Genomic DNA, 6,234 nt, shown 5'->3' with positions numbered 1-6,234 from the left:
GTTTCAATCATTAATTTTGTTAAAGTTTTTTTCAAAGTCTGGTTCACTCTTTCTACTTGGCCTGAACTTTGTGGGTGCCAGGGGGTATGTAATTCCCATTTTATTCCCAAGGCTTGAGTTATTTGTTGTAAGACTTTGGATGTAAAATGTGTTCTTCTATCTGAGTTTATTTTATTAACCATTCCATATCTGGGAATAATTTGTTCCAGAAGGGTTTTGCATACTATGTTAGCTGTAGCTCTAGTAGCAGGAACTGCTTCTACCCAACAAGTTAGGTGGTCTGCTATTACTAATAGGAACTTCCATCTCTGTATTTGAGGAAGTTTAGTGAAATCTACTTGGATACTTTGGAATGGTCGCAGAGCTAACTCACGGCCTCCTAATGTTGTTTTTCTCATTATTTTCCTAGTCACTCTTTGGCAAGTTCTACAGTTCCCAGTTATTTGTTTTGCTACCCCAAAGATTCCAATACACCCATAATTTTTTAGAAAATGATCACACAAGCTAGCTTGAGTACCCCAATGAGTTTTTTGATGCATATCTTCTAATATTCTCTTAGTGAGTGGCTTATTAAGTAACTGTCTCCCATCAGGAAGTTTCCGTTTTCCAGATTGATCTTGTTCTCCCCCTATCTTAAATAATTCTTTTTCTTCTTCTTTACTAAATTTGGGGATTTCCAATTCTCCCCTTTCTGGGGTCAGGATTAACAGAATTGGTTCAGTCCCATTTTCTGCTGCATCTTTGGCTTCTTGGTCTGCTAGGTTATTCCCTCTTATTTCTGGGGTCATCCCTTCTTGGTGTCCTTTGATATGCACTACGGCTATTTCTTCAGGCAATTTTAATGCTTCCAACACTTCTGAAATCAGGCCTTCATGTATCAGTTCTTTCCCCTTTGAATTTAGTAAACCCCTTTCTTCCCAGATCTTTCCAAAGGTATGTACTTTGAATCAGTATAGACGGTCCCCTTTTTGTGTGCTAAATGCTCCAGTGCTCTCTTTAGAGCGTATAATTCACAAGACTGCGCCGACCAATTTGAAGGTAGTTTTCCTTTTTCGATGGCCTGCATATTTATCCCATCGACTAAGGCATATCTTGACATTCTTTTTCCTTGCAAGCATCTGGATGAACCATCCACATATATTCTTTCCTCTTCTAAGAGGGCTTGTTCAGCTAGATCTTCTCGAACTTTTGTTTGGTATTGAGTAATTTCTAAGCAATCATGTGCCAGGTCATCTTTTGGTTCTCCATACAGGAATTGGGCCGGATTGAGGCTTTTGCTTGCTTCTATAGTTAGATCATTACTGTCAATCAGAATTGCTTCATATTTTAATAGCCTGGAGTCTGTTAACCATTTTTCAGCTTTTTGATTTAGCACATTTCGGACCGCATGGGGTGTGTATACAATCAGTTTACTTCCAAAGGTGAGCTTACGGCTCTCCTCCACCAAAATAGCGGTAGCTGCTATGGCTTGAATGCATACTGGCCAGCCACGGCTTACTGGGTCCAATAGTTTAGCTAAATAAGCTATTGGTCTTCTCACCCCTCCCCATTCCTGGACTAATACACCATGAGCTACTCCATTTTCTGCATTCACATATAAATGAAAGGGTTTTTCTAGTGAGGGTAAGCTTAGGGCTGGTACCGAGGCTAGTTTCAACTTCAGTTTTTCTAATTTATTATCATCATCATCTTTGGTCCATTGTATATTGTCTCCCCCTGTTAATTTTTCATATAAAAATTTTACTGCTTGTGTATATCTTTCAATCCATAATCTGCAATATCCCAGTAGCCCCAGCAGTCTCCTAACCTCCTTTTTTGAAGAGGGAGGAGGGAGGGATAAAATCCCTGTAATTGTTTCAGGACTTAGTTGTCAGCTACCTTTGCTTATCAGGTGGCCGAGATATTTTACTTCTGATTCCACAAACTGTAATTTCCTTTTTGATGCCTTTAGTCCCTTTTTCCCAAGAAAATTTAGAAGCTTTATGGTAGCTCCTTTAACTTTCATTTCATCTTCTCCTGATATTAGAAGGTCATCTCCATATTGGATAAATTGTATTCCTGGGGGAGTGGGGAAGGTTTGTAGTATTTCTCCCAAGGCTTGCCCAAATAAATTTGGGGCCTCACAATAGCCCTGTGGCAGTTTAGTCCACCTCAACTGGTTCTTTTTCCCTGTGTTTGGATCTTCCCATTCAAAGGCAAAAATATTTCGGCTTTCCTCTGCCAGTGGGCAGGCCCAAAAGGCATTTTTAAGATCTACCACACTAAACCACTGATGTTGAGGTGGAATTTTGCTTAAAAGAGTGCAGGGATTAGGAACCATAGGGTAGCAGGCCCGTGTTCTTTTGTTTACTTCTCTTAAATCTTGCACGAACTTATAATTTCCATCAGATTTCTTTACTGGGAGAATAGGGCTATTATGAGGGGATTTACAAGGTTCTAGTGTCCCATCCTTTATTAATTCTTCTATCACTGGTTTTAAGCCTTTTCTCCCTTCTAAAGATATAGGGTACTGATGTACACAAATGGGACCTTCTTCTTTTTCAATTGTGACCCTTATGGGGTCAAGATCTAGTCCACCCCTATTCCCTTCCCTAGCCCAAACCTCTCTGTTAATTTTGCTTTCATCTTCTTGGCTAAGTTTAAACACTTTGGCCGTCATTTTCCCTTCTTCTGGTATGACTCCAATCCCCAGTTGGATTTGTAAATCCCTTCCCAATAAATTGCTGCCAGCCTCAGGAGCTAACAAAGCATCCCCTATCCCTATTTTTGTTTCCCCTTCAATAACCACATCTTTAATGACAGGGACCTTAAATCCTTCCCCCTTTGCTCCTGTTACTTTTACCATATCATTACTTACATCCCACCCTTTTGGAATATTCATCACACAAGTCTTTTCTGCCCCAGTGTCAACTATAAATTCCAATACTTCCTCTTCGGGGCCTACTTTTAAAGTTATCAAAGGCTCCAGATGGTATTTATCCCCCCAAAAATAGAGCCCATGATTTCCCTATTTTTCTTCTGTGCGTGTCTCTTGAAATCTTTTCAGATCCCTCCTCAGGTGGGGGCATTCTCTTTGATAATGCCCTTCTTCCTTGCAATAGAAACAGGCATCCCTGGGTTGTTCTTGGAATCTTGATTGTGCTGAGGTTTTATTTTTCTCTTTTCCACCATTTCTGAATCTGGAATGTTTAGGAGTGTTACCTGAGGGCTTTAGATTTTTTTTGGAAGGTACTCTCTCGCATAGTGGCTATCATGATCTTTGCTCCCACTTTGGCTTTTTCTTCATCCCTCCGGACATATATATCTTTTGAGCTTCCCTTACTAGGTCTTGTAATGGTTTCTCATACCAATCTTCTATTTTTTCCAATTTTTTTCTAATATCTGGCCAGGCATGAGTGACAAAGTTAACTCTTAGCAGGGCTTGCCCTGCTAGGGACTCCGGGTCTCTCCCAGAATATTGTTTCATATTCTTTCGGAGCCTCTCCAGCCACTCAGTCGGGGTTTCTTCCTTCCCTTGCTGCCCCTCAAAGGCCTTTCTGACATTTTGTCCTCAGAGTGCCCCCTCTTTTATTCCCTTGATTATCAAATTACAATAATCATTCATATGTCCCCTCCCAGCTTCATCATTTTGGTTCCAGTTAGGAGGTGTAATGGGCATTTTCTGATCCCCGGGTGGACCTTGTTGGTTTTCTTTTCCCCAAATTTTTATTCCAGCAATTCTAATCATTTCTCTTTCTTCTTGGGAGAATATTATTTTCATTATTGATTGCATTTCTTCCCAAGTGAAAATGTTGGGACCTAAGAACTGGTCCAACATTTCAGCTGTACCTATGGGGTCTTCTAATAATCCTTTAATTTCTTTTTTGAAATTCCTAACCTCTGTAGAGGTTAGAGGAGCACTCACAAAGCCGCTTCCCCCTCCTCCCGTAGGTACTTCTCTTAACGGAAAGAAATGAATTTCTCGGCTTCCCTCTGTTTGTTTAGCAATGGAGGGCTTGTTGGGCTGCCTCGGAGCCTTAATGGCACCTCCTGTATTCTGGGATGGTGCTCCTTCGTTAAGAAGAGGGTTGATTTGGGAAGAAAGCACCGAACTCCCCTGGGGAGGAGGGGCAGATTCAAAGTCTGGCGCTGAAGCTGAATATTCTGTGGTGCAGAGGGTGGGGGTGGGGTATGGCAGTGAAGCCAGATATTCCGGAGCACAGGAGGCGGGCACCGGGGCTAAAGCCGGGTTTCTCAAGGCAGGAGAGGTAGGGGCTGAAGCCGGGACGTGTGACCTTTCCCTTGATGCAATTGAGGGTGCTGGGATTCCCGAGATATATGGGAAGGGTGGGATCCCCGGCATGGGCGGGGGCAGGGCTCCCCCCCAGCTCCATTGGGGCGGGAGGGCTGCCGGGGGAAAGGCCCCCGGTGCGGGCGGAGGGGGGGCTGGCGGGGGAAGCCCCGGAGCCAGGGGGAGGAGGGCAGCTTCTGGTGCTGGCGGCGGAGGCAATACTTCTAAAGGGTCTCAGCCTTTTTTCTCTTCTGTTTGCTTTTCCTCTGCGGTTTCTGATATTTTGAAGACTTTGGTTCCCAGAGGTTTTGTAATTCCTGTCCAGCAAGAAGCATATTCTCTCTCCTCAGGGTGAGATGGCTCTTTTGAATTTACAAATACATTTAGAGCCTGGCAAATCCATGCCTCATCAGACCCGTATTTTGGCCAGTACACATGATCAGATCTGATTTCCTTTTTTACCCACTCTTTCATGCAGAATTGAATCATTTTTACTTTCTCTTTTCCTTTTGTAGAAGGATCAGTTTCCCAGTTTGCGAGTTTGACCCCGAGGGGACTGTCTCGGGGTATATCCTCTGGCACCCTTTTATAATTTGAACTTAATTTACTAGGTTGTTGTCCCATTTTCCCAGGAGTTCTCTATTACTCAAAATACCAATTTATCCCCCCCTTTGAAATACTAATTCATTCCTTTAAAACACCAATCTTCACTGCTGTAAAATACTACCCACCCTTTCACAGTACAAAAAACACCAAAAAATTTATTAGAGCCCACCTTCCCCAAAAACAAAGTTAACTTCGAATTACACAGTTTTTCATTCACACATTCACTCTTTTTTAATATTTGTTCACTCACTCATTCCTACTCACAACAGAATAATAAGGTACCTCTTTCAAGTCACTTGTTAGTATCCACCCATGGGTATGATATAATCCTTAGGATTCTGGGTGCTCTTGGATTTCCCTCAACCCGGCATTGCTAGCATCCAAACCCCAACCTCTCTTGGGGTACTTTTAGGCCCTGGGTGCTCTTGGAGTTTTCCTCAACCCAGCATATGGGGGGGTAGCTCCCACTTTGCAACCCCTTCTCTGGGACCCCGTCCCAGTCACCCCCGGAGATTCTTTCACTCCGCTTATCTCTCGCTTTGTCTCCTCGCTGGCCGCTGTTCTCGTGAACAAGACGGAACGGCAGCACTCAGAGACTGCCACACTCGCTTCGCAGATCTGGGGGCAACCAGCCCACGTCTCATTCACACACGCTCATCTCCCGTAACCACCCCCTTTTTCTTTGGACAATACTTCCCAGTCCTGTTTCTTTTCCAGTGTCTGTGGGATTTTTGTCGAGAGCGCTCTCTTTCATTTGCTTTATTTTTGTGTCTTTCTTGTCCTCCGGGTGTTGCCCTGCTGCCACCAAATCACGCCAGAGGATGCTAAGCAAAGGTCCTGCCAACTTGGGCGGGAGGCGCCTTACCCTTGCTTCTTGAATCCTCCCACGCTTTTCAGAGGCGAGGTGTAGCTCCGGGACGAGCCCTTAATTGTGAAAAACGAGGTTCACTCTCCTGTGAGAATTTAAAGGGTTTAATATAAAGACAATAAGAGACACATCAAATAAAGCAACGGGGTAATGGCCGGGTGCCTTGGTGCTCTGCCAAGAGCACACCTGATGCCAGAGGTGAGTCTTTTTTATACCATTTTTACTGTCTGTTCTTTATTCATATTAAAACTTTTCCTGGAGCTGTTCTGCATGGCCACTCCTTGGTTCCGCCTTTTTAGAGCATGCGTAGTCTTCTGCCTTGTGGTTTTATTTCTCTTGATTCTTGGGGTTGGGCCCGCTAGGCAAGAGTCGATGGTAGGGTGGATTTCTTAATTCTCCAGACAGACAGGGCTGATTGCAGCTTTGGGCCTCTTCGTCTCTCCGGGCAGAGTGGTGATAACGGCTCTTGGACTCTCCTGGCCGCCTGTTC

The sequence above is a fragment of the Aphelocoma coerulescens genome, unplaced genomic scaffold (genome assembly GCF_041296385.1).
Source record: "Aphelocoma coerulescens isolate FSJ_1873_10779 unplaced genomic scaffold, UR_Acoe_1.0 HiC_scaffold_112, whole genome shotgun sequence".
Classification (NCBI taxonomy): Eukaryota; Metazoa; Chordata; class Aves; order Passeriformes; family Corvidae; genus Aphelocoma; species Aphelocoma coerulescens.
This window is presented reverse-complemented; position numbering follows the sequence as displayed.